The sequence below is a fragment of the Pteropus alecto genome, unplaced genomic scaffold (genome assembly GCF_000325575.1).
Source record: "Pteropus alecto unplaced genomic scaffold, ASM32557v1 scaffold135, whole genome shotgun sequence".
Classification (NCBI taxonomy): Eukaryota; Metazoa; Chordata; class Mammalia; order Chiroptera; family Pteropodidae; genus Pteropus; species Pteropus alecto.
The window spans coordinates 180,845-207,895 of NW_006438076.1; the positions used below are offsets into that span (position 1 = coordinate 180,845).

The window sequence follows — 27,051 nt, forward strand, 5'->3', positions numbered from 1 at the left end:
GGAAGAATAAGCACCCCAGGCACAGAAACAACTCATGCAAAGCCCTGAAGTGGGAACAAGCTTGTGATCAAAGAATAGCAAAAAGGCAAAGTGAGCAAGGGTTAAAAAATCATAGGAAACAAAAATTTGGAGAACTCTGCTCCAGTCAGATCATATAGGGTCTTGTAGGCTAGAGCAAATAATTTGAATTTTATTCAAAATATGACAAAACCATTGATGAGATCTGAGCTGAGGAAGGATGTGGTCTGATTTATGTCTTTAAGTTACCTATGGCTAATGTGTGGAAGACTGCAGGGAAAAATGCGGAAGCAGAGAAGTAAGTTAGGAGGCAAGGCAATATGCCTTGCTAGACCAGAGGTGACTATCGAGTGGGCCAGAAAGGTAGCAGATGCAGTAAGGAGAGGTGGGCAGATTCAGGGTGCACTTTACATTTAGCGTTGAAAGAACTTGTTGAAGGGCTGAATGAGAGACAGTGGCCATGTGAGGCCTGGGTTTTTGGCCTTAGCAACTAAAGGAATGACAGTGCTATTTACTAAGATGGGAAAGACTGGGCTAAGAACAAGATTAGGTGGGAACATTTTTTATAAGCTGACAATATCAAGTGCTGACGAGGATGCAGAGCAGCTAGAACTCTCATACATTGCTGATGGGAATGCAAAAGGATATATAGCCTTTTTGGAAAGCAGCTTGGTAGTTTCTTATAAAGTTAAACTGTATTTTACCATATAACCAAGCAATCCTTTCTCCTAGGTATTAAACCAAGTGAAAAGGAAATGCAACAACCTACACACAAATGTTTATAATGATATTATTAGTAATTACCAAAAACTAGATATGATCCAAATATCCCTCAGCTTGGGATGGATGGATAAACTGTGGTACATATATACAGTAGAATATAATTCAGGAATAAAAAAGAAACAAACTACTGATACATGCAACATCATGGATGAATCTCAAATGCACTGTGCTAAATAAAAGAAGCCAGACTCAAAGGGCTGTATAAGACCATTTATCTAACATTCTGAAAAAGGCAACACCAGAGATGGAGAAGAGAGCAGTGGCTGCCAGATTTAAGGGTAGGGGAAGAATTTGACTACAAAGCAGAGACACAATGAAACAGGGACGGGGTGGGTGAAGTGATGAGACTGTTTTGTATCTGCATTGTAGTAGTGATTATACAACTTTATGCATCTGTCAAAGCTCATAATTGTACACTAAAATAGTATATTTTTACCAAATATAAATTTAAAATAAATTTATTAAACAAAAACAAAAATGTCAAGTTTTAACCGCAATTTTGTTTTTATTACCAAAGTAACACAATTTATTATAAAAGAAATTTAAAACAATTCAGAAATATATAAAGTAAAAGTCTCCTTTCACTGCTTTCAATCTCAAATCTTAGAGATAAATTTCGTAACTGTTCCTATGTACACACATGTACCTACGTTCCAAATATAGTAACATGTATGCTAATCTATTGACAAACATAGTTATAAAGTGTTCATTTTGTAAAATATAAATATCACCTTGTTTTTTTTCTAAATAGATAGCAAACAATCACAAAACCACATATTGACTAGTCCAGTAATTTAAAATGCCAGTTTTAAGATACAGTAACTTCCCAGAGAAATGAAGTTGGGAAATTTTTTGTTCATCAGAATTCTAGGAGTCTGCTAGGGAATTTTAGTCACCAGAATTCTGAGAATCTCCCTCTCTGTAGAAAAGCAGCCGAACTTGGAAAAGTACTACCCTTCTCAAAGGCTGCCTCTGAGGGGGTGGTCACAACTAGGGAAGGCAACTGTGGTGCTGCCACATGAAGGTGTGGGTGTGAGAGGAAGAAGGGCTTGGGGGAGGTGAGAGCTAGGAAACCACGTGGATCAGAGAGAGGTCAGAGTTTTAGAGGCTGCCATGAATCTGCAACACTGGGGAGAGTGAAAGCTACTTAAAAAGGATTTCTGAAAATCATTTTAGGGGGTATACTGTATAAAATCCATGAATATCCTCCCTTAAGAAAAACTAAAGATCTTCATGTTCAAGATTCCTTGGTCAGATTTCTGTTCTTTGAATATAATTCTGTACATATACTGGGCCATATGGGGCCCTAGAAATAGTTGGGTTATATTATATATACATGTGTCTGTTTCTGGACTGTGTTCTGTTCTATGGCACTAATATATGAGCCTATTATAGGACCACTCCACTTCATCATTGTGGATTTTTTAGAGAGTTTTGTTACTGAGTAGAACAAGTCTCCCCCCTTTTTTTTATTTTTACAAAATTTTTCTGGCCATTGTCATTAATTTATTTTTCCGGTGGAATTTTAAAATCAACTTGTTAGTCTCTGAAAAAGCAAATCCCACTTAAAACGTGATTAGAGTTACATTAACCTTATAGTTTAATTCAGGGAAAGATGATTCTTTTGATGACCTGTCCTCTTGTGGGGTGAAAGCAATTACTGTTATTTTTAAATGGCTTTTGGATATTTATTCAATTTGGTCCCATAAAAGTTAAACCTAATTAAAACTTTCATTTAAAAAAAAAAACCTTCTGATGAATGATAGTGATTGAAGGCAACATCCTTCACTAAAGTCTAAAGTTTCAGGACCCATGACCCAATGTCTTGATGCAAATTCAGTGACTAAACTGCAATTTCTCCTACCACCTGAGAGTACCTTCTGATGCTGGGGGTACACACACAAGACCACTGTGATGCTGACCAGTGTTTGGGGGGTTTCAGGAGGGTGACAACCATAAATAAATGTAATTGCAGTAATTGTGAATTTTTGGTATGTGATATGTGTATGCAGGGTTATGGAGGAACAAGCATGGCTGGAATGGGAGTCAGGGTGGGTCATGTGTATCTGCAAAGCACTGAGTCTCCTGAAGGGCAAACCAATGGGGCACAGAAAAGTGAGACAAAATACACTTTAGTCAGCTGCTTGCTGTCTTTTCTTGTTTTAATTTATGATTTGGCTTCAGACAAACCAGCACTGACCCAAAGCTTTAATTTCACAAAGCATTTGCACACCCCCATTTCATATTTACATAAAAGTATTACGAGATAGTCCAACCGTATATTTATGTTTTCATGAAATTAAAAAATAGGCGAAATTTTATAAATTAGTGTATACATTAGGGGGTTCTTTGGTTACTGAGGTGGCAGATAATGTATAACACCACAATAATTATATCTTTCTCTTTTCCTGAGAATTGTCACTATGTGAAAATGTTCACTGAATACAGCTGCCTGTTACTCCTGGATCATGTACGTATACTTGTGACATTCGAGCACATTATTTGCTACTGAGAGGGAGTAATGACTGTAATAAATCAAAGACGTTATTTAAACAAACATTTTTTTTGGTTGACAAAAGGAGTGTAAACATAATCACAATTAATATATTTTCTAATAGTTGTTTTTTCCTGCAACCAATCCCCGTAACCAGTGTTTTCCTGTAGGATAGCTATCACATAACTATGTGTATTGTATACCTAGAATAGTTCCTTGCCAAATGTCTGGCTTTTTTTTTTTATGCCTACAGAATCTGGTCTTCCTAGGTGGTCTCCTATCCAAGTACTAACCAGGCCTGACCCTGCTTAGCTTCTGAGATCAGACAAGATCGGGCTTGTTCGGGGTTGCATGGCCATAGACCATGGACCATGGTTCCACTGGGGCACGAACCCAGGACCTTCTGCGTGTAAAGCAGACATGCTAACCACTACACTATGGAACCACATCCCTGTCTGGCCTTCTTGAGAATTTATTTTTGGATTAGAAAACTTAAGAACATTAGTGGTAGACTGATGCAAAGGGGCATGCCAGGGAGTTTGGTGAGATGTGGGTCATTTGGTAGGGTAAGTAGAGCATTTTCCATTGCACTGATTCTGAAACTGTCTGTAAGTTCCTGGATGTGAACATGCTTGGACCAAGTGCAGGCACATCTCCTCACTTTAAGTCCTTCACTGCAGAAGCCAGTCCCCTCCAGCTATAGCTGTACTTCAACTTTAAAGCAGAATCCCTGAAGAATGGTTTTTGCTCCTATAAACCTCCTGTGGGCTTCTCTTCCATTCCTCCTACATACCAGTCCTCAAATGGACTCTCTGTACTCACATTTCCGGTTGACACAGTGAGGGCCAAAGGTCTGAGTGGATAAGAATCTCTAAGCTGCCTGCTTGCCTGATTTATGTTCTAGGAATCTGTGACCTATGTATCTGCAGAAAGCTTCAGAGGGACACAAGCAACACACATACACAAAGACATGGGTGCAGATGTATTCAGCAACCTGAAAGTGAGACTCAGTGGAACAAATGGGTAGCTCCGGCTGCTTCCTGTGAAAAGTCATAAAATCACTCACACCAAATTATTCCCATAGGCTCATATTCCTGCAAATCGCCTGGTAATTTTGAGTAGTGGGAAGAATACAATCTCTACCAGTGACTCATGGAGTGACTTTAAGCAGGTTACCAAAACTTTCTTAGTTTCAGTTCTCTCCTCTAAAAGTAAGGCTAATAATAGTTCTCTCTTATAGTTTATTGTAAGGTATGTCAAGTGGCCACTGGCCATTTAGTTCCCTTTCCTTTCTTTCTTTCACTTTTGTTGCCTGATACTCTGTGAGGGGTGCCAAATTAGAATAGATGAATTGTCTCACCAAGAAAGCAGACCTACCTGTGAACTATGGATGTGTATGTTCTTATCATCTGTGTATTCGTGTGCAAAGAAAGATTCAACATCAGAATCTGCCAGTTTTTCTTTGACAAATGGAGGCCTTCAAACGCCCTTACAGCTATAGGCTGAGACTGACAACAATAAGAGAGCTAAAAGAAATCAGTGGGAGAGTCAACTGGCCAGACTTCCCCCTACAACTATCAGGACTCCAGAAATAACTGCTTTGGTTTTGCAGATCTGTATCAAAAAATGCACAAAACGGCATAAGAGTCCTGAAGCCCTTCCCAAGGTTAAGCATCAGCAAAGGAGGATGAGGCTGCTGGGACACAAGATGGACTCGGGTCAATTTTTTTAAATGGCAGGGAAAACAGATATATGGGGTTAAAATTAATTTGTCCTGCCTTATGCTGAAAGGGGACTGAGGAAAGGCCGAGCTATGGGTAACTGGTGACCAGACATGAAAGTTCAGTCATTATTTATCTATATGGATCATCTGTAAGCAGGGAAAAGAAGGGAACAAAGGGAGGAAAGGAAATATAAAGAGGCTCTGAGTGGCCTTTCAACTTAGTGATACACTAAGTTTCTAGCCCAGAAAGAGTTAATGAAATAGATACAGTCTTTACAGGTTATGGCTTTGTATGACTAAAGAAAAGAGAAACTGTTTTAAGAGGCCAACTCAAAGGCTTACAAAACGTCTTAGCCATTAACTATCTCATTAAAGAAGGAGAATATTTTGATGAATTAACTATAAATGAGCTAGAAACATATGGAATAAATTTATTCCAAAATCCACATGAGACTGCCATACGTAGACTCTGGAATAAGCATCTAATTAAATTTAAAAACTTAAGAAGGTTGAAAATAAAGGGATGGAGCAGGAAGACAATATTTTAGGGATTTGGAAAAATGAATAAAGTTTGGGAAATAAGCAGAGGACATCAGGGCAACCCTGGTAGGCTAATTGCATCATCACGGCATCTTTTCAGAGTCTTGATTTTGCAGAGACAAGCTCATTCTTATCACATTCAACCTGCAATGACATCAAAACTGTAGATGCCCACAAAAACACCAGACTACACTGGGAGTTAAGTGAAATCAAATAAGCTAGCCTGACAGATAGGTTTATGGATCCCCCCCGATCCTGCCTAAAATGCCATACCACCCCAGTGTGGTCATCACCACCCTCTAGCCATCACCACTCCACATTTTGCTCAGCCAAGAACACACTGGAAATGGCACTGTCTTTCTCTTCCTGGCCATTCTGCTTTCTACATACACCCACACCTGCTTTCCTCCACACCTCATAATCACTCACTGACGGAAAGCTTCCCAGAGCAGCTGTTGTTCAGTACAAAGATCGAATTAATCACTCCTACCTTCATGCGCCCACAACATTTTGTTTGTGTCCTTACTCACCCTTACTTAATCCAAATCTTATAATCTGTTTACCTATCTATTGCTCACTAGACTGCCAACTCCTTTAGGACAAAATCGAAAAGCGCCTCTTCCTAGTGTTTAACTCCATGCCCTGCTTGAACTAATTTTACCTGAAATCAGAAGATTAGGGCTGGACCTGTGGTTCTGACACCTTTGCCCTCTGTGGCTCTGATCAAACTCTACTCACAAGCTTCTGTTTTCTCTTCTGTAAAATGGCAATAATAATACTTTTCCACAAGCTTGTTAAAGAATAACATTGAATAATAATTATGAAAAAAATATTTTCAAACAATAAAGAATTACACCAAAAAGGCACTAATTTTTTTCACTCAAAAAGCACTAATATTCCATATTTTAGAGATACCTCTACTCACTAAGAAGTTACAACACTGCTTTCTTGTGCTATACTAATTCATCCCTTTGCCTCATATCTTGTGCTTCACAATTTTGAGTTAATGTCCTGTTGTCACAGCGACAGAGTCTGTACAAAGCTGCCCAGGAAGAATCCTCTACTTCAATGTCACCATCATCAGTGAACTCTACTTAGCACTGTGCTAACTGCTAAAGACAGGAAGAGAAACAATTCTTCATCTCTGCCCTCAGGAAGCTAATTATCTAATTGGGGAAATGAGACATTAAAATAAAAGGTCAATAAGAAAACAAAGGAGAACATAGCAAATCCTGAGTGACATACAAACCATAGAAATTCAGGACAGATTACTCTAGAGAGTATAGTGTCTAGCTGTGAAAAGAGGAGGATCTGGGTTATGTGGGGAAAAGAAGGGATGGATTCCAGAGGCACTAACAAAGAAGAACCAACAGGCTCTGGAGAACCACTAGATCAGGGTGGGAGAGGAAGGGCATACATATAGAAAAGCATAGGAAGATTCAAAGACTCTAGTGGTAACTGTTGAAATCAGGGCACCTCTGCTATATGAAAATGTTTTGGGAGTAAAAAAAAATAAGGCTTAGAAAAGTGTATTAGTTTGAGATAACAATCAGACACCCAAGTGATGACACCTAACAGGCAGGGAGAGTCACAAATTGGTGCCCCCCAGAAGGGCTCTGAGATGGGAATGTAGATTTTCACAGAACCAGAGATTAAGGGTTGAGAGTAGAATTCATCTCCCAAGAAGAAAAGACTTAAGAACAACAGAAGATGAAGAGCTGAGCCTTGGTATACATCTTCATCAACAGGGATGGAAAAGGAAACAGAACCTATAAACAAGACAGAGATTATAGCACAAGCAAAGGAATACAGGATCAATTAAAATGGCCAAATAAAATTTCAAGAATGATCAACTTTCAACAAGGTTACTCACTAGCAAATTCTTTGACGTAACTTTGGAAACTTCTCCCCTTCTCTGACATTTCTAGACCTGTCTTCCTGGTATAGGAATATCCACCAGGCAGGCTGGGAAAATGAGCATAACATCAGGGCACTGGGCAAAGTTTCTAGAAAAAAACCACAAGAGATTACCTTTCTACAAGTGGCTTTGTGGGTCCACAGGCAAGCTCTTGATTACCCAGAAGGAGACTCATCAGCCAAACTCAGAACTTCTTAGGCCAAAATGTAATTTTCTAAATTCAATTTAATTTCCTTTTTTCTCTCTACACATTCTAATCCCAGCTGAAATATATTCTCTATCTTGCCTTTAGTTGCAAATTATTACAAAGTAGAATAAAAGAGAATAAAAATTTAATTCAATTTAACAAATGATGGAATATCTAGTGGAGACACTATGCCAAGAACTGGGGATAAAACAGTGCACGCAACAGACCAGATCCTTGCCTGGCATATGGTCTGGCCAGGATGGCAGACAGTTAAGAAAGAAGTAGTTCAGGGTATGTATAGGTGGTCTGGATTCTCCTGAAAGGGTGTCATTTAAACTCAGATTCGAAGGATGAGGTTAGTTGAGATTCCAATCAGAAACAAGTAGAGAATAAAGAGGAACAGGTAAAAGTATACAAATTTGCCAAATATTAAATGTAAAAAATAAATAAATAAACAAAAGTCACAGGAGTAGAGAAAAATAGATGAAAAGGCATTTTGGCTTTCCTGAAGAATACCTAAAGAACTTCTGATATTAAAATGGGTTCTGCTGAGTGGGGTCAAATGAGAAGAGTTCTCTGCTGCAACAGAAAGGCAAGTCATTAATCGAGAGCACTCTCAAACAAACCAGTGTCTGCTAAAGCCCCCCAAAATATGGACAATGATCAGAATATTTTCCTTTGCTGTGATGATTGGCATAATCCAAACATTTTCCTTGGAATGTCTCAGTATCATGCAGTCATTTGACTTCTACAGTTTCTTCTTGATATCCCGTTATTTTCTGATAAAAGTTTGCCCTTAAAGGTTATGCAGCTGATGATGTCAGGAGACACAGAACTATGTTGCCAGAGGACTCAAACTTTGGAGGAATCTACCCTATGAAAAAGAGGAAGAAAGAGAAGCTCTGTATTTCATGGAAGAACCTTGTTGGATAGAATGAAAGGGCTCCTCTCCCTTTCTCTTCTCCTCAAGCCATTAAGATCAAATGACAGCTAGTGTATCCTCAAACAGTATTGGGAAAAGCATACAACAGACATCAACATCTACTCATGTTTGAGTCTTGCTCTTGTAGATGACAAAGGATAACAGTAATAAGAGATAACAGTAGGAATAACAGCAATGAGATTCTGTAACACAATGAACGTGAATCATGTGAGCCATGGTACTCCAATGGCCAACCAGAACCAAAGGCATTTGCTCCCCACAGCTAGAAGACTTTCTCCTTCCCTGCACTGAGCCAAATACTGTCTATTAAGATCTGCTCTAACTTTAATGACATTAAGTCTGCTTAGCCCTCAGTCCACAAGGAAGTTTCTCATTCTCTAAATTTTCCTCCTCTGTAAATGGTGAAGTTATATGGTTTTTAACTGTCCCTTTTTGGTACCAAGATGCAATGATATGAGCACTATTGCACGAAAGACTGTGTGTGTCTCTTATGTCTCTCAACTCAATCGTGAAGTCTTTGCATTGTATCTCCCACAGTGTATTTCCCATAATTTGCACATGATGTCAACTGAACAAATGTCAGCTGAATTAGAGTGTGCTAAGAACAAGAATATTAATGCATGCATGCAAACTTGCTCAGCACTATGAAATCTTCTCAGTTCACAAGGAAGCACAGTTATAAACTATTTACTCATCTGATATCCCTACAGATGACTCCGATCATAACTACCAAAGGCAAAAGACTACCTTTGCATAAATCAGCAAGCAAAATTAAGATTTGGGGGCTTTGTGATTTATAGAGAATGACAGACACCATGAATAACAGAACACAGAGATTCTTTTTTCTAACCCAGCCTTTGGTGGACGAAGTAGAGGTTATTAAACAAAGTCACACACACAGAAAGCCAATGTCTGAACTAGGACCAGAGCTCAACCTCAAGAGGTAACGCCAAATATTCTGTTCAAGTCACTGTGTTGCCTTTCTAGGCAAGAGCCACCAAAATGCTGAGCACCGTTTGGCCCCAGATGCTTATTTTCCTCCTTCATATAGCCTATTTTTTTACGGTTAACTCGTTTACTCTGAGAAGATAAGGTAAATATTACCTTGGAAATTTCTGGGCTTTTGCAATTTCTTTTTTTATTTTTTTTCAACTTTACTGAAGCATAATTGAAAAAAATTGTATATATTTAAGGTATAAAACATGATGATCTATGTATACATTGTAAAATGATTACCACAATCAAACTAATTAGCATAGCCATCATCTCATATAATTGCCTTTTTTGTAATGAGAATCCTTAAGATCCACTCTCTTAGCGAATTTTAGGTAAACAGTACATTATTGTTAACTATAGTCACCATGCTGTACGTTAGGTCTCCAGAACTTATTTATCTTGTAACTGAAAGTGTGTACCCTTTAACCAACATTTCCTCTTTTCCTCCACCCCTTGGCTCTCCATTAACCACTCTTCTACTCTGTTTCTATGAGTTCAACGTTTTTAGGCTGCACATATAAAAGTTGCAGTATTTATTTTTCTGTGATTCACTTAATATAATGTCCTCTAAGTCCATCCATGTTATCACAAATGGCAGGATTTCCTTCTTTTTTAAAGCTGAATAATATAAGGCATGTATATATGTGATATCTTTATCACATTTTCTTTACTCACTCATCTTTCAATGGACACTTAGGTTGTTTCCATGTCTTGATTACTGTGAATAATGTTGTAATGAACATGGGGGTGCAGATATCTCTTTTTATTTCTTTAGATATAAATCAGAAGCAGGACTACTGGGTTATATGGTGATTATAGTTTTAATTTTCTGAGGAACCTCTATACTGTTTTCCATAATGGCTATAGTCATTTATTTTAGGAAGCTTGAGTGTATAAGAGATGCACAGCTAATAATGTGATATATTACCAGTTAATCCGAAAGACTTCTGCTTGGAAATTTCTCCTAAATAGGGTTAATACATATTTTGAAAGAGAGGAGAGAGGAGGAAAAAAGGATAAATCTTTGATTATATTACAACCTGGCCTATAATATTGGCAATGATTTATTTGTTAAATTAATAACAATAATAATAATAATAATAATAATAATAATAATAATAACAACAACAACAACTCACCCTGTGGTAAGGGCTTTATGAAGCGTCAAAAGAAGAGGCTCACCAAGCCACTAAATAAATTTTGTGTCTCTTAAATCCACCCATAATCTCAAGGTAATGGACAGATGAGGGGACAAAGGAAGGAAACCTTTGAGCACCACCATGGGCTAGACTTTACGCATGCACTTGTGCACACACGTGCACACAACACACCTCTTTTACTCCTCACAAAGGTATCCGATGACTAGGGCTCATATCTGGGACCTGAACAGAAATCTGTTTGTTTCTTGACCATGCTCTTTGATTACATCATCCTGCCTTCTAAAACGTTAAAACACAATTACCAGGGACTTTCCTATCTGATGTTCCAGTGTTCCAGACAGTCGAGGTACATTCATATCTCATTAGAACCCTCTGCTTCTGCCAGGGTGTGCTGATGACTTATACACTGGTATTGGCTCATATTGCATAAGAAGAGTTAATACTTACCTCAAAGCTCCCATGATATTCATGACAAAGCACTCAATTCCCAAAAGAAAAAGGCAGGTAAAGGATATGTATTTGCTTCTTCTTAAGTCACATTAATATTTCCCAATTCGAAATAGTGTTTCAATGTAGAAAATGTAAATCTACAGAAATATAGACACCAAAAAAAATTATATATAGTTCCACATACAGAAAAACCAGTGAAGGTCATGGCTTTCTGAAAGATGAAGGAGGTGCTATTTGGAGAGGTTCTGCTCTGCCTGGAAGAAAGATGGCACACCATGGTTTTAGTCGAGGCAAGAAAAAATGGCAATTAGTGTGTTTCCTGGGGAACGGCTTAGGTTGAAACAACATATGACATTCTGAAATCCATCTAACACAGAAATAATGACTGTATTACCAAGACCATAGAACTGAGCCAACAAGCTACACACCTGGGCAAAAACTCGGATTTGTAGCCAGATGCCCAGGTATTTTCTCAGTTTCCATAAGCCATTCCCCCATTGGCCATGTGAGAAGTAGAGAGGAATTTTTATAAAACTTGTAGCCATTATTCCTAGAAATATATACCAATTTTGCTTTAGGTTTCCCTTAATTAGTCAACTTTATTTCCCTAGCTAGTAAACAAGTTAGCAAATGCTGTAGAAAAGTAAATGTGAAACAAACAAATATTCCTTTCCATTAGGAGATTCTGAGCTCAGGATTATAAGCACAAAAATTGTCATTCTATCAACAGAAAATAAAAAATAAAGTCAATAAATTGCAGTGTAGAATATTACCAAGATTACTTCAAAGTACGGATTTTTTAAATAAATATGTATTTTAAAAATTTAGAATCTCTTCTGCCTACTTAATAAGATGGATATCAGAACAAGGTTTTGAAATTTAATCAGAAAATGGAAAATGATGAAAATGTCCATGTGCTAATCGACATATTCCACTTTATATATACTATTATAAACTAAAAAGGGCAAGATAAATGTAGGTGGTATTAATATCTGACAGGGGCCCTCTGGACTAGCACAGTCCTTCCCAGAGCATCTCTCTTCTTGCCATCATTATTACAGAACCCAATTCCAAGTGTACCTACCAGCAGAGACTCATTGTAATTCTGTCATAGGCCCACATTCCTCTGACAACTGCAATGTGTATTCATCTCTGCAAATTGGGCTCAGCACAGAAAAGAGGATATTTGACAAGATCAACTTTTTAGGCCCCAAAAGAGAAGAGCTGAAACATACACTTAGCTCTATAAGCACTGGCTCTTTCAATCGGGCCACAGATTCCTTCTTGTGGCTCAACCTTGCAGGCTCTCCATCCCGCTGTCCATTACGTCCCTTCAGGCCAGATCTGCCTTCCCTGTTGTTACATGTGTGAGAGGGTGAGATGGGGCTGTTCCAGGGGAAGTATCTTCCTCATCCTGGGGAACGGAGCTAAGAGTGAGTCAGGGCACAGCAGTGTCTCTCTCTGATCCAGCTGTGTCCACATTATTACCTCACAAGTCAGCAAAGGACGAGCAGAAAGCAGGACTGTTCTAATGTCTTCTAAAGTACAGATAAAGACATTGGATAAATATATGCCTAAGACACTCCAAAAGCCTCCAAAACTAGCCTCAAGCAGCAGCCAAATTGTACCATACCAAAATCTCAGTGGAAACCATCCATTCACACAGGAGAGTAAGAACTACAGTTGTTTTTTTTTTTTATATTTTTAGGCCTATAATGAAGTTATTAGAGTCAGGTTCAGATTGTCACTTTTCTAAGGTAGTGTAATTAAATATAAACTAATGGTGACAACTTGTTAATTCACTCATTACTGATTAGGGCTTCTACATGATCAGAGTTCTAGGAGGAAATAATCAGCCTCAACATATCAACTCCAAGTATAATTAATAGACTCTATCATTTCTTATTGTTTACTAGCAAGGGTCTACAAAATTCTTAGTTTCAAAATTCTTTGGGCATTATAGCCAAAGATGATCAATCAGAAACACAAACAACTTATTTTTCCCGAGTAATTTCTGAAAAAGTTTCTATAAGAGGAGACCATCTCACCATGCTCCTCCATCCCCAGCACCATTCCTCCTACTTCTTGACACACTAACATTTGCTCATCTTTCTTAACCAACATTCCCACCTCCGTTTCTATCCACACCCTACTCTCTCCACAACAACCACTGAGCAGCACCCATCTGTCAAGGCTGGGTAAACAATCTAGGACACAGACACGGGCATGATTCCCAAATACAGATGAAGTGGCAGAACCCCACAGAATCACAGTGTGAAGATTTAAAAAGCACATTTGGTCTAATCCATCACACCAGCTCCTGGCCCTGAACCCACCTTGCAGACCAAATGGAAGGCCCTGCATTTCAAGTGCCCACAGGGGGAACAGCCAGCCCATCAAATGCAACCTACAAAAGATAAAGATAAAAAAAAAAAAAAAGAGGCAGGAAGTGCTAAGAAAGTCCTCGTCTCTGAAACTGGATGGCTATTCCTGGGTGTGGACTCTGAGAAGCCTAAAATGGGAGCTAAAAGCCCCAGGTGATGTCAGCCCCCATAATAAGTAGACTTAAGAAACAATATCATTGAAAGATTCAGGGAAATTAGTGGGACTTAAGCTGTCCATTTACTTTAAAAACATCTAGGGTCATCTATGGCCTCAGGTAAGACTTAAAATGGCATGTTGGCATCTTCAGAAGCAGGGGTACAAAGGAAAGTTGGGGTAAGGGAAGAGGAATTTATTAAACCAAGTCTTGATAAATGTTTTGTATAAACATATCTTGTGCGATGAAGGCTATGTTCATTTTTCAGCTTATGATTGAACCAGTTATAAGAAGAAGCCAAAAGGTTTCTGGACCCAGTGTTCTATGATCTGGAAAATGGTTTGTAAGCATCTGGTCTTTCTTGAGGAGAAGGAAGAGATGCTGAAGGTTCTGGGAGATGCATTTAATATACAAGTTATAACAAATGGAATCAACAGAGCAACCAATATTGCTTATTTGAAATCTCTGGACAACTGTAGGAAGGAAACCTTGCTGCCTGGAATAGTTCTAAGAGAGTATTTCCCATGGCATCCTGTAGAATTTGCTTTAAAAAAAAAAGAGAAGGTGAAAGGCTTCTCCTGATGCTGCTGAGTCTAAAAGGGGAAAAGGGCCTTGACCAGCTTGGCCCCACACAATGAAGTCAGGGAAAATCACAGTCTGCCTTATTAGGCAATACTAGCACACTTAAAACTTGTCATTATCATCATTAACACCATTAAGAGCCTGATTATGGGGCCTATCATAGGGAATGAACCGAGAAACTTAAGAAGCACCAAAACCATTCTTGCTAGAAGGTTTATAATGGTGCAGGGAGGGTGAAATCATCTAATTTTTAAATTAAAATAAAAGATTTAATAGTAAATTGAAAATATACTTATATTTAAATTTTTATTAAATTTATAATTATATTTTAAATTTATAATTTATATATTTAAATTATAATTTTAATTTATTTTACTTTTTGAATCAAATTTAAAATTACAGAGTTAAATAAATGTATAAATGAACATCGTCCTACCAATCATGCTTTCAATTGAAATGCTTAATATCGAAAATAACAATAAGCCCATTCCTTAATTGGTATCTCATTATTTGGAAACTACATAGAGAGCTCTATTGTTCACTCTAATTATTTTTGGCCTAAACTCTTTAGCCATTATGAAAATCATTACTAATAATGCAATCGAATTTCTCACACCTAGCTCAGGAAGTTTTTCCACATACCTAGGATACCTGTAATCAAGGCACAGGGTCTTTCTTAAGACACCACATGACAACAACCACAGTAGTTACAAGCAGACTCTGATTCATTCCCTGCTTCTCCCCACTGCTGTCATCTCCACATAGTGCTCACATGACTTGAGGGCACAGGGGTCAGCACAATATTATGGAAGCCTAGGAAAAGGAATGTGAAAGTTCCCCACCCAAGACTTAGAGAAGATCTTCAGGAGAGAAAAGAGCTCAGATTGTTAAAGAAAGATCTGTACCCAAGCTGGTAGCTGTAATTAACACTACAGAAAGAAAGCAGGGGAATGAGAAATAAGGTTCATGGCATGCTGAGAAATATTACAAGAGTCCTACATTAGAATCAAAGATTGCACTTATGTAATTCCTTTATCTCAGAAGTGCTTAGATAAGCCGTATAAAATAGCTTAGTCACAGGACCTAAATTAAATAATATCCAGAACTAAATTGAATTAAAGGTCATAGAATCTTTACAAGACTACAGCTAGCTAATTTGGAACTTAAACAATTTCAGAAAAATTGCCATTTGCTTTTTTCTTAAAAGAACATACTTTCTCAACTCTAACACTTCCTTACCTTACTGTAATGTGAGGAAATTCAAATTAATATCAAACCAAAATACCCCCTGAGTTATATACTGTTCATTCCTACATGCCCTGCTATCTCTGGACATAAAAAAGTCATTCTTCACAGTGCCCTACATCTGTCACATACTTTTCTGTTTCACTATCACCAATCTTGTTCAGGCCCTTCAGCCTTCCTGTCTTGACCACTGAGACATCCTTCTAACTAGTCACTATATCTTCAAGCTTTATGGTCTTCCTAAAAAGTACTTTTCATCCTTGCACTCCCTACCTCAAAAACCATCAAGGAGTCCCCAGGTGTCTAGAAGATAAAGTGAAATTCCATGAATTGGCAATCAAAAACCCTAATAAATTGAACCAGGCTTTTCCAATTAAGTATCTACTCAGCTTAACCTGCTACTTACTCAGTGTATATAAGAAATACACTTTGCACTCCTGGGCCTCCCTCCTCTGCTCACACTGGTCCTATCAATGGTGATTACAAGCCGAGCTCAAGAGCCACACAGCCCTGGTTTTGCGTTTAACTCCACTACTTAATAACCTGTGTGACCTTTCACAAATTTCTTTAACCTCGATAAGTCTTGGTTTTGCCACCTGCAAAACAGAGATAATAATAACCCTTAGCTTATACATAAGTATACTGTGAGAACTAAATGAGATAATTCGTGTGAAGTTCTTAACATGATGCCTTGGAAGAAGTATGTCCTCACTGGTCGCCTTTTAAATTATAAAATTAAATGAATTATTTTCAATTCTTTAAGGCAAAACTCAAATTTCACTTGCAACTAGAAATCTTTTCCAAATATTTCTAAGGCTACCTTTTCAAACTCTTAATACACTTAAATTTCCAATCATAATTTAGCAGTATATAACTGTTCTTTTTTTTTTTCAAGCTTGTCATTTGGTTTTCCTCTTAAATAGAAATGTATTGTCCTCTGTGCTTCCTTCAGAACTTATTTCAGGGCGGGGTGCATAATTAACACTCAGTCAATAGTCCCTAACTATCCCAAGCACAAAAACATCTCCCTATTCTAAGCCTGTGTACATGTATTTTATAAACTACTTATGTCACACCTTATATTATCACTTACATTTTCAGCATTACATTTCCAGCTATATCAAGCATCCTGTTTAAGGAGTCCTGTTTTATATCTGATCATCTTCCACAGAGACTCAATCCCTATGAGTCTCAATCTCAGTTGTAAAATGACCGTGGGAGCTCTTAAGATATATTAATTCCCAGGCCCCACCCAAAGAGGTTCTGATTTAACTGGCCTGTGGTGGGGCCTGGTGATTCTGTAGTGCAGCCAGGGTTGAGATGTATCTCATCACCAAGAACAAACTGCAAGTCACCAAACTCTTGTTGATTTACTGATTGACATGCTTATGGACCATAATGAAGCCTGCAGTGTTCCTGTTTCTAAGTGAATAAACCCATTTTCTCTGAACTTTGCCTTATATGATCCTCATCCCATTCTTACTGTTCTTATCCTGATTCCACCTAGCCCACAATTCGGTTACAGATTTCCCATATAAACACAGTTCCCTAAAGACGTAAAGGGCTATTTGCTGAGCATAACCTCATCATGTCCATTTTATTCTCTTTTATCTCCACTCTCTGCAATTCTTTACAGACTCCATCTCAACATGGAGGGCCACCATTGCAAAACCAGAACACTGTGAAATCTTCTGTATTATAGACCTATTTCAAGACTGGCCAAGAATGTACTTGGATAGAAGCTTGTTATAACGCAGGCTTGTCTGTAATGTGACCATCACTCTGGATTCTGGATAATGATTAGACCCCCCTCTGATTAGCCCGAGGGCAGTAAAGGTCACTGCCCATCCACGTTTAACCATATTGCGTGGGTATTTACATAGAAACCTTCTGATTTAATAGCACTTAAATATTTACTGAGCACCTGTGGTAGATAAAATAGACATGGTCTCTCCACTGAGAGTGCTTACAATGGAGAGATAGACAGAGAAAATAAACAATACAATAAATAAGTAAACAAATACGTAATCACAACTTGTCATGAGCACTATGCAAGAAGTAGCTTGAGTGATGGAGGATATCTGGGTGAGGTCTGAGGGGTGAGAAGGTTGAGACAGATAGAGTCTTCAAAGAGGAGACCTTTTAGAAGAAATCTGAAGGTTGAGAAAAACCAGAGTGTTCCAGGTAGTAGAACAGTATATGTAAAAGAAAAACCTTAGCATGTTCCAAGAACAAAAGAGGATGTGAATGACTTTAGAGAGCAAGGCAAGGGCCAGGTCAGGCAGGGCGAAACAGGCTTTGCACGCCATCCATATCCAGTGTCGTTTAACAGCTACCTCCCAGGGCATTTTTTCATTCAGTCCTTGTTTCATTATTCCTTTTTCAATATCTATATCCAAAATCTATCTAGAAATAGAAAAAGTATTCTTATCGAATCCTTTTATGTCACAAAAAAGGATTATGTTGCATGACACAGTAATAGAGGATTTTTAAAGCTTTGAATGGGCTAAAATCAACCTATATAAATACAGTAGTCCTCCCTTATCCATGGTTTCAGTTATGCGCCATCAACCATGGTCTGAAAATATTAAATGAGAAACTGCAGAAATAAACAATTCATCTTTTAAATTGTGCGCTGTTCTGAGTAGCATAATGAACTCTCGCACTGTCCCCCTCCATCCCACCTGGGATGTGAATCATCCTTTTGTCCAGTGTATCTACCCACCCATTATGTATATGCTACCTGCCTGTTAGTCACTTAGCATCTCTCTCAGTTAACAGACTGTCACAGTATCACACACACACAAAAGAAAGGTATATATGTTCTCCCTAAAAAAAAAAAAGTAACTGTAAAGTTATGTGAGGTGATGGTTATGTTAATTAACTTGATGGGGAGGAATCCTTTCACAACGTATACATATATCAAATCAATACACTGTACACTTTAAGTACCTTACAATTTTATTTGTCAATGGTACCTAAATAAAGCTGGGAAAAAAATGGGCACAAAGGTTATTAGATGAATGCATGATTATCATGATTTTATACCATCCATTTATTTTTTAAGTACCTATTTAGAAGTTAGCATATGCAAGGCACTATACTATATTCTGTAGCTAACAAATATGTTATTTTAAAGTCCCTAGGTCCAGGGATTCATAATCTAGTACAGAGATATATAAGTAATATACACAGATACCTATAGAGCAAGGCATTCAATTAAATGTGCAATAAAGAATACAAAGGTTCTAGAAATTCAGTAGAGGGAGTGAAAACTTCTGCCTGGAATGTTGAAGGAAAAAGAAGGCAATGAGCTGCACTCTAAATAACAGAGGATTTTGATTGGCAGAGGACGGAATGCAAGCATTCTAGGCAGAAGGAACGTTGTGACAGAGGTATGAAGCAAAAAACATGTAAGACAGGTTAGAGAAGAAAAGTCTTGGAAGATAACTAGAGACTCATATTATTTGTAAAAATGTTTCTACACTTTTGAAAGTCATTGTCTTTCGAAAGTCATTGTTTCATCTCTGTTCTCCCAAGAACCTAAAGGGTATGTCTGAACTTTCAACTGTATTACCACACAATTTTTACTTATCATCTTTAAATGTAAAGTTATATTGTCAATTAGGAAACTGTTACATTAGTCCAGGTGATAATGGCTTGAACTAAGTGTCAATGAAGACACTGATCAGAGGTAAGGAGTAAAGAAGACAAATTAAGGGTACTCCAGAGCTTTGTGCCTGTGAACAGGTAAATAGTGATCCCATTAAATAAATAGAGGTCAAAAGAAAGACCTCCTTGGGAGGGAGGGGCACAGGAAAAAAGATGAATTTGATTTCAGACTTACGGACTCTATCATCTAAGTGTAAACCTATCATTTCTACTAGACTATCAATTCAAGTTATCTACCCTCTGGGGCTTGAGTAGCCTACTCTTGGCTTATTAAGAAGGGATGCTTTATTATCCTATAGTTGGGATGTCTCAGTATTGCTCCATGTCAGGGTGAAATACTTCTGCCCAAATGTTTCGAGGCATTAAACCCCTCGGAGCATTAAGGGTCTGGATTTCACTACATTGATAGAAATCTGTCTCAGATCAAGCGATGGTCACAAGGATGCAAACCATGGATCAAGAGGATATATGTATGAATGTATATATAACCCACATATTTTTTGCATACTTCCAAATTGCGTTGTTTATGCAGCTGTTCCCAAACTCAGCTTCTCTGTTTATTTTTGTCCTTAGAGGAAACAGAGAAGAGGGTTCTGCCTATTAGGCAATGGGAGATCAAAGAGTCCCCTGCCCAGCCTGAGAGGGTATTCCACTAAAGCCTTCCATCTGAGGAAAGATCAAAACAAGCCTGATGCCCTCTGAATGGCTCCTCCACCAGCAAGCTTACAATGGCACCTGTTGGAATCCTCCTGTCCACACCAAATGGACAGGCTTTGTGCTTTCCTGGGACAGAGACATGGAATAACAGCTAGGCTCTGCAAAGAGGAAAGCATTTCTCACCAGGCTTATTAAGACAACATTACTCTCATAGAGCAGGTAGCATCATTGTTGTTTTATGAACCAAGGAGGAGAAAAGCCAGGAAAGGTCAACTGCCAAACTAAAGTATCCAGCAATTTATAAGTGGACTTGGAAAGCAGATGGCAAACACCCACTTTCTCTCTTGAGCCAAGAGGAAAAACCTGACACCCTCTGTGTTTTCTTTCCCTGTTTCTACTGTGTGTCACCCTCTTAATTGGTTCCAATCACCTGAAGCAAGACAATAGAATAACATCTATTCCCAGCACCATTTTGGTTGGCACATGAGACAAACCTGCCCTTGTAACCTGTGAATGGGGCATTGTTCACCATGTCAGCCTGTGGCCTCCCGCAGTGCCCTTGCAAATCTGACTGGTATTTACTTCAGGATGTGACACTAGCAGTCAAAACTGTAACAAAAATGGCAGCGTGTGTGGCTACAGGTCTTAGTAGTTCTCCTTTTGGGACTTTTGGGGTGAAACAGATACTAGATTCTCTCTCATGGATGCTTTGATCAAATAATTTCTTAGAGTGAGGTCCTGGTTTGGCATCCTAAACCTTGTTCTGCTGTTGTCCTTACTCCTACTGACTTTTTTCTGTCTTCAGAAAAGTACAAGCTGCTGTTTGATCCAAAATCCAGTTGCACTAGAAGCAATCAAGAACTATCTCAACAAGAAATGGAGTGGGGGCTGTTACTGCTTTCCCATCCAGGCACCCACAATTCCACATGAAATCTACAGGAGGAAATGCTAGTCAATTAGAAACATAAAATGGGCAGTCATGTGCAGTAGCAGAGATACACCTTGCACAATCACCACTGGCCTGGGAAACACACGTGCCGAGTGAGCACTGGGGCCAAAGGCTACCGGTAGGGCATGCTGGGAAATAGTGGTCTAAGAATGAAGACTGCCATTGGAAGGCTGAAGGTTGAGAAGCCAGTAGCAGCCTCATGAATGAACTGGAAACAGCATCTAGAGGTAAATCCAGAACCCACACAGCCTTTAAATATGGCTCCTTCCAAGAAGACAATGCAGGGCTCTACCTACAATTTCCACGAGAAAAATTAAGTTTGCAACACTGCCCTGCTATATTTGCTTCTATTTCTTCCACTGCCGATTGTGTAGGCAAGAAGTAGTGGAGAGGAAGAAACAATTTCAAAGTAAACCACTGACAGTGACTACCATTCCAAACAGCTAACTCCTGACTGAGAAACCTAGAGGCTGAAAAAGCCACTGGAGCTCAGAGCTCTGTAAAGCAATGGAGACACAGGTGAAGCCATTTTAATCCAAGGACTGCAGCACCTCATTCCAAGGATACCATTAGCACCTCACCACTCATCATGGTATATGCCAATTTCTCTAAATATTATGCATTTGCATAAGGAAGTGATTTACAAATGTTATCGTCCTCCTCTAAACAATTTTGTTTACTGTGTACTATTCGAGTTCCTCACTTGGCCAGAATCACTTCCTTCCTGAACACCTTATCTTTGGGTAGACTTTAAGCTCCTCATGAGTTTTCGTTGTTATTGTTCGTTTGTTTTAGATCTCCCTCAGTTTCTAGAATATTATCTCACATACTTAAGACATTCAATTAGCAGGTGTTGACTGATCAATTAATTGATTGATTTCTCCTCTAAAGGATCTACTAGGAACCTGTTACAAAAGGAGTCAATCAGTTAATTAATCCTTTAACCACTCAAGTCTCAGTATTAACGAACATAATGAAATGTCTCCTTTAACTCATGAAACATTAAATTTTATGAAAGTGTTTCATAAGTAGCTCATTTTTCTCTTTATAAGATCCTATAAGTGATAGGGCACTATTATTAGCCCTTTTTCACAGATAGGGAAATTGCAACATTCCAATATTAAATGGTCTGCCTAATCATGCACTGATTTTTATATCAACTCACTTAATCACTCATCCAAACATTTGTTCAGTGATTATGTTTATACAATTGACCCTTGAACATGTGAGGTTAGGGGCACAAACCTCCATGCAGTCAAAAATCTGAGTATAATTTTTGACTCTCCAAAAGATTAGCTGTTCCAGGACTCCCTCAGATACCAAAATCAGCAGATGCTCATGTTCTCTGTATAAAATGGCGTAATGCTTACAATCGGTCCTTCACATCCACAGACTCCTAACACAGATTGAAAACAGTACAGGTATTTATTGAAGAAAAAAAAAAACAACACACATGTAAGTGGACCCACACAGCTCAAACCCATATTGTACAAGGGTCAACTGTACTAGTATGAGACATCCAGGAGTTTATATACATACACTTTCTCATTTACAAACCTGTGTAGTGGGTATTATTATGCCTTTTTTTAGAGAAGAGAAAATAAATGCTCAGAGTGTCTAAATAATTTGTCTAAATTTACCCTTACTGGTGAGGGATTGAGAATTCAAAACAGACCTGTGCCTTAAAAAGCTGTAGGATATTATTCATACACAATGAAGCCTCTCAAAGAAACCTTGAAATACAGAGCCAGAACTGAAAGCCAAGCAATCATTTCATTTCAACCCATACTACTATAATTTACATTTGTTCATGCACTTCTAGGTAAGGATATTGATGTCTTCTACATATTTATTTTTTTCTTTACCCACCTTCTCTATCATAAACTTCAATCTTTCTACTTTTCTTTCAGCCAAAAAACAGGTGCTCAAGTCTCTGCCATGCTAAAAATGTGTTTTCTGGGCCTTTATCCATCTCTAACAATTTCCCTCTTTACTATCTTTGTCAAATTTCTTGCAAGACTATATTATTCCCACTTTCTCATTTCACATTAACTCCCAAATTTACTGTGATGTTGATTCTGTCCCAAACATTCCAATAAAAATATGTCCAGGTCATCCACAACCATTTCCACATCCAGGCCATATCTCTGAGATATGGGTCCAGAGTTTGCATTTCTAACAAGCTCCCAGATAACTGCTGGTACTGCTGGCCCACAGGGCACACTCTGAGTAGTGCTTCTCTGGACAACTTTGCAGGTTTTAGTCAATTGCATCCCTCAGCTACATTTAACACCGCTGATCACTTATTCCTTTTGAAATCTTGATATTCTTTTCTGATTTTTCTTTTATCTCTCTGACTGGGGCTTTGCTTAGGCTCCTAATTCTCTCTTACCCATTAAATGTTGGGATGCCCCACACCTCCATCCTTGGCCACTCCTAACACTGTCCTAGTCCATCGACCTTTGTCTGGATGATGGCAAGAGCTTCCTAACTGGTCCTCCTGCCTTCATCTTTGTCCTGGACAGCCTTCAAAATGATTCTCCTCAAACACAAATCGAATTGTTATTCCCTAGCTTAAATGCATGCAGTGATTCTCCAGAGCTTACAGAATAAAACCTCCACGGCAATGGGCCCTCTCCCTTTCCAAGCTCACCACTTAGCACATTTCCTTATACTTCAGATTCTATTAACACTGACCTGCTCGCAGTTCCCAAATACACCATGCTGTCTCGAGACAGTTTATCCTTGGTCATATTTTCCCCTCTTCCCTGAATGTCCTCAGCCTCACCTCCAGGATTCTCACTCCCGTGGCTAATTCTTAGTCATCCTTTAAGATTCAGCTCAGATTTTCTCATCTGTAAAACCTTCTTCAGCCTCTTCCTGCTGCTTCCTACACAGACTGAGCTAAATTCCTTCCTTTGTGTTCCCAAGAACTGACTCCATGCTTACTTTTCACAGTGCTCTCCATGGAGAATTTAAATTGACTTATAATATGTTTGTATCCCTTTACTACTCAGTAAGCCCTTTGCTAATTCCTCTTTGTAGCAGCCAAAGGGACATGGCAGAGTAGGTGCTCAGTGAATGTTTTCTGAGCTGACTTAAACCTCTATTTCTCCTCTGTCAAATGAAGGTGCTTACCAAATGAGCAGTCACTAGTAGCCTGTGGCTCTAAAGGTCTATGGTTCTAATCAAAGAACCAGCTCTCTAGATTCAAGAAAACCAGCAGCTGGCTTACAGTCGAACTTGTTCTCTTGGCTCTCCAAAACCACTTATCCTCCCACTTTCTCCCTCTATTTCAATCTCATAGTCTTCCCATGAGAACAGTCATCCAAATAATAAGCTAACTACACAACAGGAGAGCCTACTGTTGCAACTAGGATGCTAATACTTTACAAGGAACTGTGAATGGTTAAACTCTCATTTAAATTTACTTCAGCAAGCATTTATTGAGCATCTGCTTGGAACAGGCAAACATTCGTATGTACACAATCATATTTTGTATTTTCTCAAGTTTCCTATTTGATATTTAAGAACTTCCACATACTTCACCAATGAGCATGATGTCTCTACTCCGAAGAAAAAGTTCAAAACGAATGAAACAACTTACCCATGTCACTCTAAGGACTCATTATAAAATTAAAAGTAAACTCAGTATATCAAATGAGCCTCCATTCCTGGTAAAACACAGAGCCTTACTTTCATCAAGAGGCATAGATAATATCTTGACCCTCAAAGGCAACAATGATAAAAGGGAGAAAAAAAGAGGATGGATTTATGATGTAACAATAAGTCATGATACGAAAACACACAATATATTCTAATGAGTTGCATTGTCTTTCTACTACATGATTATTAGGTTAACTTTAGGCAGGTTTGCTTTTGAAACACAATTTCTAAAGATATATTTCAGATAGTGTCATTAATATTCTATTACATGTCACTATATAAGGACTGGCAATAAAACTAATTACCTGAAGATGATGAGCTCTTCAACCTTGAAAAAAAAAAAAAGTTCCATTATGTTCATTATAGCGACTGGGAAAAGGAACTCATTGTTGCAACATCCTGCCTCAGCTATAGAACATTCCTCTCAGCCTGCCTGTTCAGCCTGCCTGTTCAGCCTGCAGTCTCAGTTTAGCAGCTGCCTTCCCTAACTGCTACCCCAAGTCCCAGTCGGGGTTGGGTGCCCCTCAGCATACCAACCTTCCTGAAACACAAAATTTGTTCTATGATGTTGTATTAGTGACTTCACATTTACTCATATGCATCTCCCACAAGAATGAGGGCAGGAACTATCTTCAGTCTTAGCACAACACCTGGGGGTAAATGCACAATAACTCTTTTATTAATGAACTCTATTTTAAACAATAAATAGCTTTTAGCTTTTCTTTGTTTTTACCAGAAAGTTTAGTGTGAGTCACTCCATCATTTAAGGATTGCCTTAAATTCACTAAGGTTTTTAATGTAGACATTGTAAATTTTTGATAAACTTGTTTAAAATGTGATTTTGTATAAAATCCAAAAAAAAAAAATCAATAAATCACAGCCATCTGTTCCATTTCCTGTGCACAAAAAGAGGCTAGCAAGCTCATTAACAATTTTATTTTCAATGGTTCAGTACTCTTAAAAGACACTATAAACATTTTTAGGGCATTTTTCAATATCTACTAACAGGCCAGATTCTTTTGTGAAATTATATTTAATGCCAATTATGTGTATTAGGTGACTTTTTTCTCTCAGTTTCTTAGCAGTTTTCATCTCTGAAAGTTTTCAAAGGTCTTGGAATTATTCTGATCATCAACTTTATGGTTCCTGAAGGTGGCAAGACTATAACTCACTACTATATAGAAGTTTAAGAAAGGAACGAATGTCGTAGGACAAGTTTTCATAAGCTATACTGGAACCTTGCTGGTAATTCAACCAGTCTTTCTTCTGGGGCATTGTGGGGCTAAAGATTCAAGGGCTCTGGTCTTAGGAGGTGTAGTCATTGTCTACAACTGCAAGTTCAAACCCCCTGTCCCGTAGCACTCAGTGTCCTCATCAAATTCCAGCATATTCTATTACTCCAATTCTTTTTTCATGTTTAAGCCGTTGTGAGGAGTTGCTATGCACTGTTTAACAGCTGCGTTTAACTCCTATCTTCAACCCAAATAGGTCACACTTTAATCTTGTAGATGAACTTGAAATGAACCATTATCCCACATGGTGCCATACAATCAATATGAACTTAAACAATTAAAGAAACAGCAGACACTTTACCATAGATAAATAAGGCTTTAAATTTAAGGACCCTAATGCTAGAGCAGACCATTCCGGATAAAATCCATTAGGTAAGTGTAACAAGCCACATATTATAAACTCTTAAACAAACAAAATAGTGCGTGGGGAGAAGAGCAGCAACATCTGAAAACTGTAGGTGTCGGAATAGGATGGAATAGACAGGAGATATTTCGACAGTGTGGATAAAGTGGGGACGGGTTGAGCTAGAGAAAAATACATTGCCTACAGTAAGAAAACCACTGTCAGGAAATAACTGGGCAAAGACAATTCTCAGAGTTTAATAAGTTTCAAAACCATAGTGTTTTTAGCACCTACTATATGCCAAAAATATGTTAGATATTAGAGGCACAAAGAAAATAAGGTAGAATCTTTGCCTGATGGAAGCTCAGGACCTCACTGGAGAGACAGTCAAACAAAAAGTTTCAATATAATATACTGACTAAGCCTGGTGGGGCCAGGGGCAGCTGGTGTGACACAGTACCAGGCATGCTGTGAATCTAGCAACCATTACTCTGGCTTCTTGCAGATGTATCCCCTGGCTTTCTGATGTGGAAACATAAAGAAACATGTAGGATACATATTTATTGTTTTCTTCCATTTATTTCAGAGGTGAAATACTTTGTCCACATAAAATTCAGTAGACTGAACTTATCAATCTCTACAGCAAACCCAGGAACACTGAAAAAGAGGACCAGAAAAGCACGGCAGCTTGTCCAAAGTCACCAAGCTAGTGGCAGAGCTGGAAACCCAATCTACATGGTGCAACTCAAGTCCTGTTGCTCCTATTAGATTTTTAAAACAGAATTTAAGCTTTCCGAGATTCTCCTTAAGGGAAAGAAAGTCAAAACCCACCCCCTGGCAAATGCAGAGCTCATCAGCTCTTGAGGATTAGGGGACTAAATTTCTTCCATGCTG

General features: G+C 38.4%; 1 protein-coding gene and 1 non-coding gene across 2 annotated transcripts in view; both read right to left on the reverse strand.

Moving 5' to 3' along the window:
- Nucleotides 1-27,051, reverse strand: part of BARX2 (BARX homeobox 2) — a 60,822-nt gene that overhangs the window by 16,067 nt on the left and 17,704 nt on the right. The gene's annotated exons all lie outside the window — the stretch shown is intronic.
- TRNAV-UAC lies at nucleotides 3,668-3,740 on the reverse strand. The gene has a single exon. It is a non-coding gene; the product is annotated as a tRNA-Val (tRNA).